The sequence below is a fragment of the Solanum pennellii genome, chromosome 1 (genome assembly GCF_001406875.1).
Source record: "Solanum pennellii chromosome 1, SPENNV200".
Taxonomy (NCBI): Eukaryota; Viridiplantae; Streptophyta; class Magnoliopsida; order Solanales; family Solanaceae; genus Solanum; species Solanum pennellii.
This window is the reverse complement of record NC_028637.1, coordinates 39,821,232-39,837,031: the sequence shown is the minus strand read 5'-3', so window position 1 is coordinate 39,837,031 and position 15,800 is coordinate 39,821,232. Positions and strand designations below refer to the sequence as shown.

Here is a 15,800-nt window from a genome sequence, read left to right as displayed (position 1 = left end):
TATGTGGGAGGAGGGGTATGGGTGAAAAATAAAAATTTGAAGTTGAAAATATTTTTTAAGATCAAAATTATTTTTTTCTTGTGGAGGTGGGGGCTGGGGGTGGAGTCTAGGGGTGAAAAAATAAAATAATGAAGTTGAAAATGTTTATTAAAAACAAATTGAGAATTTATTTTAAGAGGTGGGGTGGGGAGGTCGAGGGTAGGGGTGAAAAAATAAAAATTTTGAATACAAAAATATTTTTTAAACACAAACTTAATCTTTTTTTTGGGGGGTGGGAGGAGGGTGGGGTCGAGGTTAGGGGTGAAAAATTGATGTTTTTCAACAAAAAAATGTAATGAAGTTGGATGAGAGTTTTAGAAAATGTTTTCAACTTTTGATGGTAAGTTATTTTCCCTAATATTGAGGAAAATGAGTTGATTTGGGAATCATTTTCCAAGATTTTTGTCCCAACCAAACATGAGAAAATTGGAAACATTTTTCAGAAAATATTTTCCTTCATATCAAACACACCTTTAATCTCTACTGCAGGGAGATATCAAATACATCGGTACAAATCTTCTATGAGGTAAGTTGTGTCTTGAACAGTGTCCAAAAATCTGCATGGTATTGTGCATGTTATCTACTTTCTTTTTTCCATTTATTTTCCCTCTTTTATGCTTGGAAGAGGCTTAGGGCTATATCGTGTAATTAAAGTGGACACAATATCATTCTGATTCTTCAAACGTCAACTATTTTTCTTTGGATGATGATGAACTCTTTTTTTTTCTTGTGGGTGGAGATAAGTTATTTGATGTAATTGAAGCCATTGTTTTCTGTTGTATTGTGGAAACCATTTCTTGTATATTGCTTCATATGTAATTCTGAATTATTTGATTTATTTTCTGCTAGTAAATGTCAGCATATTATAAAAAGACGAGGGGTTCTCAGCTATTTAACTTTGCTTTGATATTCTTAAAGCAACAATTAACATATCTACTAAAGTAAAAATCTCTAGAAATTTACTTTACTGGCATATACTTATACTAGAATCAAGAATTTGAATTTTCTTTTTTACTAATATACTTTTATTCCATAAGTAAAACTTATGAATTGCAAACTTATTACCAACAAATTTTGAAAAATAGATATTAATTTACCAACACATTTTCTCTACGTTACTAAAATTTTAATGGATTACGAATGACGATTTTTTGTTATTGAATATACCAACCAATTACTTAAAAAATTTAAAATATAAACAACCAAATTTACTAACCTATTTTCTATCCATTAGTGAAGATACTAACGGGATACCAACCAAGTTTTGGTTGGTAAATTTGCCAACGAAAATGTTAGAGCCAATTTTCATAAATTACTAACAAAATCTTCAGGTGGTTACCAACCGATTTTTGGTAAGTAAGTTTACCAACGATTATAATTGGTTGGAAAAATTTACCGACAAGCCTTTTAGAAACGCTTTGATTTTCGTTATTAACCAGTAAGTAACTCAATTTACCAACCGATTTGATAGATTTACCAACATATATTTTTGTTGAGAATTATGACTTATTTTGTAGTGCGAGTCACAATAGAAATTCATAAACTTGAAATCATGCATTTGCCTCAATCTAATATTACCTAATACAGATGTTGATAGGAAGTTGCATATACCAAACAAAAATAATAAATTCATAGGCGAGTTGACCTAAACACACTCCGAATAAGGCACAACAAACAATAAAAAGGAAAATCCCAAATCTTGTATGTTTTATAACTCATGGAAGAAATAGTTGAGATTAACTATTATTATCATCCAAATTTGTCCGTAGATTATATATATTTTTCTAATTCAAAAGACCTCTTCACACATTAACCATTCAAATTATAACAATCCAAAAAAATCAAAATTTCTTTAAATTTTTGTTAGTTTGTTTCTTTGTTCCTTTATCCACACTAAATCAAGAATGAAGACACCAAGGTACTTTTTGTTGTGATTTTGTTGCTATTGATATGATCTTTTTTAATAATATATGGTTTGCATGCAAATAATGGAACGTATATGTTTATAATTAAGGAAAATAGTATTTCGTTCAGTTTCCTTTTTATTAATTTTTTTTGCAATGTATAAAAGAAATATGACTGATTTGATGATCGAAAAGTTAGGATGAACAGTGTTTTGACATGTAGAATTTACAAAAAGCTAAGCAAAGATGCACAATTATTGAAGAATGTTTTCATAGATGTGAAAAAAATTAAATCATTTTAACTACCTTCATTTTTGGGGGTTTATTTTTTTTATTTTAACGATGTTGATAAATTATTTGTTCTTGTGATTTCATGATCTTGGAGTTTAGATTTTCTTTGTTATGTTCTTTTCAATGTTTATTTATTGCTCATCAAGGCGAAGTTAGCAAAATAATTTGTCAAGCTTTGTTGTTTGCGGTCGGTATCTTCAAACTTAATATGCGATACTACTGATGAAGGTGCTTTTTGTGATTTCTGGGTTTTCTTTTTCTAAAAAGAAAACAATGATTTTGATAAATAAGTTGTTGTTCTCATTTCACGATCTAGAATTTTTGATATTCTTTTTCGTTTTTTCCAATGTTTTTTAAAAGATTAATTAGAATGTAACTTTTTGGGGGTTCATTATTATTTTTGATTAATCTTTTTAATTATTTGTTTATTTCATTCCTGTATGATTGTTGACACCCAATTTTGACGACCATTAATTATTTCAAAAAATGTTATTAGATTAAATACATATTTTTTACAATATTCCGAGTTTAAAATGTTTGTCGATTTTGTCAAAAAATAAATATTTTTGTATGGATACTTTATAAAAAATTATTATTAAAATATTTTAGAATTATTAATAAATTTTTGAAATAATTATTTTACTGAAATATTTACAAATTTAAGCGAGTTTAATTAAATAAAAAACATTCTAATATATATAGTATTTTAATTGGATATCTTCGATCTCTTTAATTTTCCTCAAAATCATTTAAATTTTAGTCTATTCTATTCAAATTTCTTTCAATTCTTGTCTATTCAATTCAAATTGTACTTCAATTATATCCACTATCCCGTTCCAATTCTAGCTAATTTTTATTGCAATTTTGGTCATTCAAATCTAATCCAATGTGATTTTGAGATTTTATCTTATAATCTGGAGCATCCATCTTTTGATATTGAACCTCAGCCCATCATCTCTTTAATAATTAACGGTTCAGATTCAGCCGTCTTTTCTTTCCTTTTGGATATCAAAAGACCCAAGCCCTAACTATCCATTTTTCTACTCTTCCTCTCTTCCCTCTCTAGCCACCCTCTCTCCCATCTTTTCTCTCCACCGAAAACTCTCTCTCCCATCGCCTCTTCTCCTCTCTCCTCCCTTCTCTCTCTTTCCAGCGATGGACAGTAGCCAGGTGAGGAAAACAGCCGCTGGCTGCCTCTGTTTCTCTCCTCTCCTTTCTCCAGTGTTGCAAAAGAAAGCAACCGGCCATAGCAGCAACGAAAAAGCAGCAAACAAGCGACTTCAGTGATGACAGAAGTGCCACGCCACTAGCCGGCAAACGAAAACAACAACATCGGCAGCCATCTCGGGCACAAGATCAGCAGGCAGCCGACGAAGAACAGTAGAGACCAAGCAACCTACGGCCTGCGTGCTCCAGTGAAGCCAACAGCCAAACGACGCCAGCAGCAGTTCCAAGTCGCCTACCTGCTCTCCCCTCTCTCATTTCCGGACAACAGCTTCGATCTAGTGAACAAGGCGAACTCCGGCGATGCTTTTGAAAGTTTCAAACTGGTCAAAAGAGGGATATTTAACCGATCCGTCCGGGTACATTTCTTTTAAAATCATTATATCATCTTAGCAATGTTACTCTTCTTCTTATATGCAATGTGATGAAAGTTCTATGCATGTTTAAATTATTTGTTCCTTTAATATAATTATTATATCCTTCCTTAAAATTGAGTAATTTATGCTAAGGTAGTTAGTATGGTACTGTGCTAACGCGGACAAATTTCTTGTCTCTTGGGTAAGGTAAATTTTGCTTATTATTTTATTTATTAATGTTAATTGATCATAATTGGCTTAATTTGAAGTTGAATTGATTCTCACTTGTTATATTTTAGTAAAACTATATTTGATTGAGCCAAAAATAATTTAAAATAATATTACTGATTTGTTTTTTTTAATTAAGGAAAAAATATGTGATTGATCCTAAATATTTTCTTGTCATATATTACATGCCCTCTCCTCCACTATATAAAGAGATGCCCTCATTCTCATTAGGATAGGCTTTAACCATCAGAAAAATAATTAGAGACATATACTTAGAAATTATCAAAAACTCTCTCTACTCTAAAGAAAAGAATTAAAACAATAGTCTTGTGAACTCTAAGAGGGCTCTCCAACGTTTTTCTGTGTTCGGGTCAAATAGTTGATTGAGTTGTGTCAATGCTGATAAACATTTCTGCTTTAACTGGTTAGTTGAACCTCCATTAGTTTAAATTTTTGTGCGCGCGCGTGTGTGTGAAAGTAATGTGTTACAATCAATATTTTATTTTATGATTATTTTACCATTATATATGTATGTGTTACATTATCCCTTCTAGCATGTTATGAAGTTAGAGTTCAAAATGTAGAAGAGTCCCCTAGAAGAAAATTCCTGGCGGAGCTATATTGTTTATTTTAATGTTATATATTTTGTTCATTTGCTATTTATTTTGTCTTGTTATATGTGTAAGACTCTAACTCTCTATTGTATATGAAATGTTGGGGTATCGTTCAAGGGGAAGGGAAAATTACGTGCTAATTTTTTCTCATTTATTTTATTTTATTAGGTGTGATTGCTATGAAATCTTCCTATGTGTAAATTACTTGAAGAATGAAAAAGTATTATAATATCTCTTAAATAATCATCTAAAATCAACCGTTGGTTTGTATTTGTCTTGTGTAATATTCAACGGGTGTAATAAATCATCCTTATATGAGAAAAATGTACAAAAATATTTTTTTATAAATAAAATTAGATTGCATGCATATACAAACTAATGTTGTATAAATTTTGATTCTTTATTCACTTAATAATGTGCCCGCATGTTAGTTTGTTTAGAGATCCTATTTAGGATGTAACAATTAATTTTGGTAACTCATTTAAGGGTATATTTTGGGATATGAAAATCAACATATAGGCTTTAACGCTATCTACAAAAGAAATCATGTTTATATGTGTTGTATATTAAAATTGACATGTTAACTCAATTCTCATATGTTAAGGCTTATGATTAAATACTTTCTAATTTGCAAATTGATTAGTAATCACGACTCTAGGAATTATGCAATACGTGTGACCTTTCAATCATTTATAATCATGTTCTAGGTATTATTAAGTAATTTCAGCATGCTGAACAATTATGATAATCCTCTGCATATTTTCAGTCCGCTGGTAACTATTTCTGTATTACAATTATTTTCCACCACTTAAAATAAATCAATTATATGCTAGAATGTTAAATAACTGAGTTACTTTAATGCACTTTTCTACAACCGTACCATGACCTTTTATTTAAAAGATAAAAAATAATAACTCATATTTCCCTCCTGCATGCTAGTTTGCTTGGTAAATAAATTGTCCTCCAATATGAAAATCAATTAATCCTTTTCTGTGTATCTGCCACATTTAAATTCTCGCGACTTAAAATCAAATGCTAAATCTTTCTTTGCATGCTCATCTGCCCTGTTCAAATATGTAAATAAATAAATTCTGTATTTTGAATAATATTTTTATCACAGCCCGAGTCTACACCCTGGATGTGGCCGGCACTCGAAGACCATTGCTAGTCCCCAAGCAAACCCTCATCCTGGCTGACTACAAGCAGAAGACTCACTTAAGCATACAAAGCTTGAAAAGTGAAATAAAATTAACAAACTCAACTTAAGAAATTTTAACTCAAATCAACAACTTTGAATAAAACAATATATTCAACTAGTCATAAAATAGATAACTTTAGTCTTTAAAACAATTAATAAAGTAAATGTTAAATACAGACTCCTTAACTAAACTGACTATCTATGAAGCCTTTAACTGATAAAGATAGAATTGGCACAAGACCCACGACCTCCTAGCTAAACTGAAAAGTAAATGAAATCCTCCGGAAGCAAGGAGGCTCACCATAGCTAACTCTAACTCTAAGAGTATCAACGAAGCTCCAGTTGATGATTCTGTATACCTGTCTCTACATCATCAAAAGATGCAGGCCAATTGGCTCAGTACGTGGAATGTACGAGCATGTAAGGGGAATTCTAAACTATAACATGAGCTTGACACTTGAATAAAAGATGGAAACATTCTTACCTCTTCTCAAACATGAAGCTCAAGGAATACTCAAGAATAAGATACTCAACTCGGAGATTAAATACTGAACCCAAATATATGATACATGACTATGGATACTCAACTCAATATACTTAACTTTTGATACTAACTAAACTCATTTCGATATAAAGCAGTTTAAAATAAGTGCAATATAAAGAAAAGTTGTTTAAAACATGATATTAACTCAAGATAATAATATCATAAAAACATATCATGATCCCTCTCAAAGTATACTTGTGCAATGCATGAACCAAGTCTCATACCCCCGTTCATGCTAAGCACAACCCCGTGAGGAACCATGTAACTAATACTGTGGGAGTTCTCTAAGCGACAACCATTACTTTGAGCTTAACTGATGATATAACGTATTATCTCACGTTGCCCAAGGACCATCCTATACCTTGCCATCAGTATAGGACTAACTTAACTTAGTGGATCCACTAGCTCTCCTTACGTGATCATCTAAAAAGTATGATCTGTAAATTTCCATGATGGTTTCAAGGTTTACATGGAGACTTGAGTTAATATGAACTCTCGTCTCCACATCAGTCCTCAATACTACTCTCAAAACATACTTTAGCTCATACTTTTAATAAAACTTCCTTCCTTTGGGTTGAGATAATTTGTTGAACCTTAGCTTTAAAAAGCTCCTTTTGGAATCAATATTCCTCTTTTAGTTCAAAATTCGTTTGGAACTCTTAGTTCCCTTTTTAACTTAAATGTGAAACATTTATAAACCTTTAGAGAATAATTAGTCCCTTTATAAGTTTTGAGAAATGAACTCAACTCTTGCTTTTTTCATAATATGAAACTTAACTCTTACAGAATACTTAGTTCCCTTATAGATTTTGAGAATTTAACTCAACTTTTTACTATTTCTTGACTTGAACTTTAAGTCTTTAAAACACAGTGAAAATGTTTGTGAAAGACTTTAGAAAACCTTAGAAACTTTACTTTGACTTTCTTCTTAACTTCTAGACTTGACTGTTAACTTTCCTTGAATTGAAGTATGGATTCAAGGTTCATGATCTCATGTTTATGGATGATTTCATAATTTTCAACTTGGAGGGTTCATGCGGAATTATGATCATAAACTACTCAACTCGAGAACTATATGGTACTTCTCAACTCAAGACTGTTGGACTTATAGAGTTCATGGGGATATTATGGGCATGAACAACTTGAATCGGTCTAAGTAACTAGATGGAACTCATGTACATGACTCTCTCATTCTCTTATTTACTTCCTCAAAACTTAGTTCAAATCAATAGTTGACCTCAAAAGGATTCACTATTGAACTCAAAATCTTTCTTGAACTCCACTCTTAACTCTTTCTTGAATGCGAATTATGAATTCAAGAGTTATAATTCATGATATGAAGGATCTAGGAGATATGTTAGACTCGTGAATACATACTCTTCACTCTTATACTCGCTTGAGTCTTAAAACAAGTTACTAGAAGTTGTGGAAGACTCTTCTAAAGGACTTTCTAATAACGTTGGAAAGAATTCTCAAAACATAAATTTCAACTCTACCTTGAATTTTAATTATGAATTCAAGGTTATGATCATACTAGGACTGATTTTCGGTGTTTAGAAGTAGCTTAACTTAGTTAGAATCAAAATGGAGTGAAGGTGCACTTTAAACGAATTCAAACGGAGCTACCAGAGGCAAACTGGACTTGGCAGACGATCGTGGGGCTATCTGTGGTGTGGGCCGCCAACCCCTGACGGACAGAGATGGGTTTGGGGCGCTCTGGCTGGCGCGCCGCGCCAACCCCCAACCCAGAAAATTCTGCCAAGCACTTTTGCTTGCTTTCTCACCCTAATGTTAGATTTTATTTGTCCTAAATTTCTACCATAAATAGGTTTTCCTTTTAGGAAAAGGTTTTGGATTGACTAATCCTTTTTCTAGTAGGAAAAGGTTTAGAACTCTATAAATAGAGACATATTGTTTCTAACTTAATTAGCATTCACAATGTAGTCTTAAGGGCTTTGAGAGTTTTGGTTAGAGGGAGAATTTGTGGGCACAAGCTTGATACGTTATCACTTGTGTGAATCTCCCATGTATTCCGAGTGAATTGGTTGAGGTTGTTTCCCTCTGTATTTTGTACTCTCATATTTATAGTGGATTGCTTATCTCCTTTGTGGACGTAGGTCGATTGACCGAACCACGTTAAATCTTTGTGTCTTTTGGTATATTTCTCGTTGTCTTCTTACTCGTGGTATTTCGAGGTTTGCTTTGCTAGCTTCCGCGTTTACACCTGCTTATTTTCGGTCCTAACAAGTGGTATCAGAGCCAGATTCAATGATGGAGTCAGGTTTTGTGGTTCGATAAACGGTGATTGAACCAGGTTAGAAAGAGGTGTTCATCTTGACGGGTGTAGTTCTAGCCGCAACCTTTTTGACAGTAATGAAGATTTTTATTGGATAAATTATTTTTGAGAGATTCTCTGTGTTGAGAAATAAATTTTGCAAAGGTGATTATGTAGAGGAGAATCAAGTTGTTGAAGATTAAGTAAAAAAGGTGGACAAATTTATTTTGTAAGAAATTCAGGCCAAGGGGGAGATTGGTTAGATTTTATTTGTCCTAAATTTCTACCATAAATAGGTTTTCCTTTTAGGAAAAGGTTTTGGATTGACTAATCATTTTTCTAGTAGGAAAATGTTTAGAACTCTATAAATAGAGACATATTCTTTCTAACTTAATAAGCATTCACAATGTAGTCTTAAGGGCTTTGAGAGTTTTGGTTAGAGGGAGAATTTGTGGGTCACAAGCTTGATACGTTATTACTTGTGTGAACCTCCCATGTATTCCGAGTGAATTGGTTGAGGTTGTTTCCCTCTGTATTTTGTACTCTCATATTTATAGTGGATTGCTCATCTCCTTTGTGGACGTAGGTCGATTGACCGAACCACGTTAAATCTTTGTGTCTTTTGGTATATTTCTCGTTGTCTTCTTACTCGTGGTCTTTCGAGGTTTGCTTTGCTAGCTTCCGCGTTTACACCTGCTTATTTTCGGTCCTAACAAGTGGTATCAGAGCCAGATTCAATGATGGAGTCAGGTTTAGTGGTTCGATAATCGATGATTGAACCAGGTTAGAAAGAGGTGTTTATCTTGACGGGTGTAGTTCTAGCCGCAACCTTTTTGACAGTAATGAAGATTTTGTTGGAGAAATTGTTTCAGAGAGGTTCTCTGTGTTGAGACATAAATTTTGCAAAGGAGATTATGGAGAGGAGAAGCAAGTTGTTGAAGATTAAGTGAAGAAGGTGGACAAATTTATTTTGTCAGAAATTCAGGCNAAGGGGGAGATTGGTTAGATTTTATTTGTCCTAAATTTCTACCATAAATAGGTTTTCCTTTTAGGAAAAGGTTTTGGATTGACTAATCATTTTTCTAGTAGGAAAATGTTTAGAACTCTATAAATAGAGACATATTCTTTCTAACTTAATAAGCATTCACAATGTAGTCTTAAGGGCTTTGAGAGTTTTGGTTAGAGGGAGAATTTGTGGGTCACAAGCTTGATACGTTATTACTTGTGTGAACCTCCCATGTATTCCGAGTGAATTGGTTGAGGTTGTTTCCCTCTGTATTTTGTACTCTCATATTTATAGTGGATTGCTCATCTCCTTTGTGGACGTAGGTCGATTGACCGAACCACGTTAAATCTTTGTGTCTTTTGGTATATTTCTCGTTGTCTTCTTACTCGTGGTATTTCGAGGTTTACTTTGCTAGCTTCCGCGTTTACACCTGCTTATTTTCGGTCCTAACACCTAACTTGCCTAAATTCGAACGATTTCTTCCCCAATCACTTGGATTCAATTACTTAACTTAATTACACTCTAATCTACTTGAAAAAAACACTAAAATTACTCAATTTGATCTCAAGAAATCATCAACACTCCAACACAACAACATTTAGAAGGTGTTCAAGAACTCATCAAGAACTCTAATCTTTAAACCATAAGCATGAAATTTCGGTGAAAAAAACATGATTGGTGTGTGGGTGAAATAAACCAACACTATGGAAGATTGTATACCTCTTTGGGATTAGACCATGGAGAAAATCCGCAACTAGACTCAAGAACGTCGACGGACGCCTTCATCCTTGCCTCTTTTCTCCTCTTTTCTTTTCTTGCCTCTTCTTGAACTCTCAATTAAAACCCTAGGTGTTTATTATGATTATAAAACTTAACCCAAAAGTACTATAACCCAAAAACATGACTAAAAACGTGTTAAATTTGATTGGGTAAGGAAAGGACTAAAATACCCCTCACTATTTTCGGCTAACTTTCTTTAACTAGACAAGCTAACTTCAAAAGGTCATATCTCACTCATCCGAACTTAAAAGTTACCAAACTCAACGGATTTGGAAAAATAATTCGGGGATATTTTCTATGGTACCTTTTAGCTCACCTCACTCATCATGTGCTATGAGTTATGCTCGTCGAAAGTTGACCTAAATACATACTTAGCTTAACTTACAAAATTTCAGATTTTGCTATTTCCAATTTAATTCTTTTTGGAACTCGAGGTGCTAAATCTAGTGAGCTGACCTTAATACTTAAGAAAATTTTAATTCCATGGTGAAATATCACTTACAACGACTTACCGTTCGAGTCTTAGTTCAAAATTTTTTTCTAGGGTGTTCCAATTTTACAAGTTAAAACCAGCTAATAAACCAGTGCCGGTATGAAACTGCAATGTTTTAGATTAAAACTTTAAATTAAATAAATCTTTGGCCCTTGTAATATTCTGCTTGTTAATATTATTTATTACTCATTTTTAAATCTTTATTATTAAGTTTTTTGTTTGCACACACACATAGAACGAGACCTTCACAACTATGTGTGTTTGAAAGCATGTTTAATAAAATTTAGAGGCCAATGCGAGATTTATGTTCTAAATGTTCGTCCTATTTGTTTGACTTGGTGTCTAAGGGGCCTATTAGGAACATATTTTTTTCATACAACATAAAACCTCCTTAAAATTTTCCAATGTCTCTGGGACATTAGCTGAGGGCACTAGACACCTTTTAGGACGTTATGCATGGGGTTGTGGGGTAGGGTAGTTTAGTCCCTACAAAAATGATGACATTTCCTCGAGCCGTAAACAAAAAAATCTGTTTTGTTTGTTCCTATACATAAGCCGAGTGTTGATCCGTAACGTCTTTCAGAGTCTCCTTTCCCCTTTCCTTTTTTACGCGGTGTAATTATATTTATTTGGGGTTATTTATTAAATAAAATAAAATATTGCTCTTGACTATTTTATTGTGTAATTTCTGTCTCATCTCTTTTCCCTTTATTATTTGCTTAGTATTTGTTATGTTTATATTATGTTATCGCCTTGTCTCGCATGCTTAAAAATTTAATTAAAATAATAAACTATTTAATATTATTCATTATCCAGCTTACATGTTTAAATTAAAAGACCTAAATGAATTGACCATACTTGCTACTTGTAACCCCCTACATAAGTTGCATGAGATACAGTTGGGACCCACATTTGTGGACCTCGAGGGATGCCTGACAATATCCCGTCGAGGTAATTGAACCCTTACCCTGATCTCTGGTTCGTTGACCTTACATATTTATAGCTAGGATAGATAAGTTTCCTAACGCGCATCAATTTGTTAGGTGGCGACTCTTCAAAATATTTAAAAGTCCCAAAGAGTTGTTTAGTCATGAGTAAAACCATTTTTTCGAAAAACGAAGCACGAAAATGATCAATTTATTGCATTTTGCCCTAGTCATTAGCACAACTATATTTTTATGTATTATTAACTTGGAATTTTATGACTAAAAGAGGTGAGTTTTGCAATATAGCTCATTATTTTTCACTTTTCTTTCTTTTCATTTTTATTTCTTAATTCATTATATATTAGATTTTGGTAAAAAAAATAATTATTGTATATTAAATTTTTTTAAAATGGAATTTGAATAATTTATGTTTACTATTTTATTTTACAGTTTTCAAGAATTGTATAATGAGGAAGGCAAAAGAAGAGAAACTGAAAGTTTGACCAAAAGGCGAAACAAATTTAGGTATTGTCCCCTCGCAAAAAATCAGGTATGTCCTATAATTTTAATTTTTGTTTTGTCTCTTAAATATTTTTGAATTATTATATATTGTGATTTATCTCCTTGTTTACTTCTAGTTAGTAAATTTTATTTGAAAAGACACGAAAATTGTATCAAATAAGGTAGAACAAATAGAGTTATATAGTTTTTTCATCCTATTTTATGTGAAGGTGTTGTTGCTTATAGAGTCAAACAATTGTTTTCTTTTATTGAAGTTTTCACAATTTTTTCTTGAATAATTTTGTAACTTTGCTTACAATATTTTTCATATATGTAATTATTATTTTAGAAAAAGGTTTGAAGAATTTGTACACGAATAAATAGTGAAATTAGGTATTTACTTTCTTATGTTGACTATAGGCTTAAATTGTAAGAACAAAAAGACACTTGTAATGCAACCATAGATTCTTCTTCTAAATGTTTATGGTGAATAGAGTTCTTTTTAATCCTATGTTGATGAAGAAGTAACATGTACTTAACAAAACGATTTAAGGTTGTCTCAAAATTGACCTAGACACCACTTTTTTCTAAATGTAAAAAGGGCTATGTCATTTGATATTGGCTATATTTTTCCATTTGGTTCATGTTATATGGATTCATTATTTATACTATGTTCATCCTATTATATGTTAAAGTGTTATTATTTGAGGAACAAACAATTTATTTTAAAAAAATATTTTGATTCATTCTCTATGCTGATTTGCAGCACTTTTTTTGTATACATTTTTATTTTGAAAAGTTGAAGAATTTATGCCCATATCCTAGTCAAACTAAGTTGTTTAATCATCGTACTGCATACCTTTTCACATTATTTTGTGATAAAGAAAGTATATATTATAATTAAAATTTTCAAATACAAGTACAAGATTTTTACTCTACATTTATGTCGAATAAGTACACATAATTGTAAATTCATTCATTGTACATATAAATGTGTGTCAAAAATAATTGATATAACTTCGCAATTCGTATAATGCTTAGTTTCTAGGCCTGATCATCAAATGTAAGGGATCAGAGACATATTTTCAAGTAAAAGAAGATAATTTATTGAGCGTGGACTAACTGAAAAATTCAAAAAAGGCGAATCCAAAAAATTCGTTCGTGGGGATATTGATATGGATAAAATCCTAACATGCTCATTGATACTCCACTATCACCTCCTCCTCCTGATGTTGTTACTTACGGGTTAAAGGAGAATGGAGAAATCAGTTTCTTCCATCGTAAATGCTATACTACTTGTTGATGATGATCAAGTTTCCAATTAACACACCATATGGAGTAGTAGTAGTAGAAGGAGAAGAGGTAGAGGAAGAGTGTGTTGATTCGAAACTTGATCACCAACAACAAGTGGTATAGTATTTACTATGTAAAAAATTGATTCCTCATTTCTCCTTGATCTTGTAGAAACAACAAGAAGAGGAGGACGAGGACGGGATGGTGGATTATAAATGAACATGTAAGCAATATCATTAAGATCAATATTCTCACGAGCTAACGTTTAGGATTTGCTTTTAATGGATTTTTCTATTAGTCCAAGCTCAATTTATTCTCCTATTTTACTTGAGAATATGTCTCTGATCCCTTAAATTTGGTGATCAGGCATTAAAATTAATCATTATAATGAACAGTTTTAAATATGAGGTCGAACCGTGTGTGTATATATATATATATGAGAAAGTTTTTTATAAAAAATATCTTTTGGGCCTAATAGGTTCATAAGGAAAGCTAGCTAAATGAGTTGGCTCATTAGTTAAAGTAACCCTAAACTCTTACTCAGTCTATGTAAACGCCTTTAAAAGAGTCGGAAAAAGAACTCTTAATTGTCCGGAGAACGGCAATATCTAGTTATTTGGAGGTTAATTATTTTTTTGGGTGATGTTGATAAATAACTTGTAGTTGTGATTTCATGATCTTGAATTTGTGAGCTGTTATATCCTTTTCGTTTTTTTTATTGTAATTTAAAATTTAATCCCTTTCTTTGAGTGATTTCTCTAACAACCTATTTTCGTCGTTATAGAAATGCCAACAGGGGAAAATTGGAGATGGAAAATCTTTTTAGTAGTATTTGGATTTCCCCAACCTTGTCCAGTTTTGAAGGAAATCGGAGTCACTAAAGTGTAGAGAAATATAGTAGCAATCGGGTGAACCATTTATGATTATGATTACATGAGTAGTTACATAACTAGTTAAGGAACCTGTACGACTTTACGTAATTGAATTTGAATGAGTAGATATGGGGGAATCGAACGTAGCATAAAGGGTATTTTTTGAGTTTCGTAGGTTAGAGGTGTGTTGTCATAAAGGAATTTCAGAATCGTTTAAAAATCTCTCTGGTTCAGTTTGTGCCGTTGTGGCGGGAGTTTTCTCACTCTGGTAGGGCTGCTACAACTGGATTTGGGTGTTGTGGCAGGTGCAGCGAAAGAAAAAATCGACGATGAAAGATGAAGTGGTCACTCGTTCAAAAGTGCTGCTTTGGCAGGCACTTGAGTCACTCAGGCGCTGCCGCTACAGCGAGATGAGGCCGATGTGGTGGGCTAGACATGAGTTAATGTCGTTAATAAACCCTTACATGACCTTCTTTGACACTTTTCAACTTTTAGAGCTAAGGAACGACCACATACGATTTCTACTCATTTTTCACCATTCTTCAGTCTAGAGGTAAAACTTTTCATTCCCCGGATTCATTTTTTTGATCCGTAGAATATAATAGAATGGATGAATATTGATGGGGAAGGGTTTTGTTAGGATTTCAATGGGGGAGACAATCCTAAATAGGTTAGTTGGGATCATGGGTTTGATCTATGGTTCATAGAATTGTTATAATATTAAGTATTAGCGATTGTTTGTTGATTCATGTGTTATTGTATTTTTTGTAAACCAAGAACAAGAGGAGCAAATTCGGAAAGTAAAGGATCAAAATTCTAAGGGTTTCAAACTTATTTTTAGGTAGGTGATGTTTGTGATTCTATGTCTGTGTGGTGTATGCATGTTCTTGATTCATTGTGATACTTGTATATGTATGAATATAGCAATATTGATCACACTTGTTTCAAATGAGATAGATGAATGTTACTAAAAAATATAATATAAATGTATGATCGTGTCACGACCCAAAACGGGTCGCGAGTGGCACCCACACTTACCCTACTGTGTGAGCGAACCAACCAATCCAAACCCCAACATTTCAACCATAAATAACAAAATATAATGCGGAAGACTTTAACTCATTAATGAAAATCGATTAAATAACTTATAAAAGCTCAATACTTATTATTCACAAAACCTGGAAGTCATCACCACAAGAACATCTATCCTCAAATTACTAATCTAAGAGTATCTAAGAAGCTAAAATAAGTAAAAA

The 15,800-nt window shown here is 32.5% G+C and overlaps 1 long non-coding RNA gene across 1 annotated transcript in view; it reads left to right on the top strand.

Annotated features, from left to right (window-relative positions):
- Positions 1-3,014: 3,014 nt before the first annotated feature.
- The window catches only part of LOC114075581, a 20,384-nt gene continuing 7,598 nt past the window's right edge, over positions 3,015-15,800 (top strand). The window contains exons 1-2 of the long non-coding RNA XR_003575938.1: positions 3,015-3,817; positions 12,329-12,428. This is a non-coding gene — a long non-coding RNA (uncharacterized LOC114075581). The remainder of the gene's footprint in view (positions 3,818-12,328; positions 12,429-15,800) is intronic.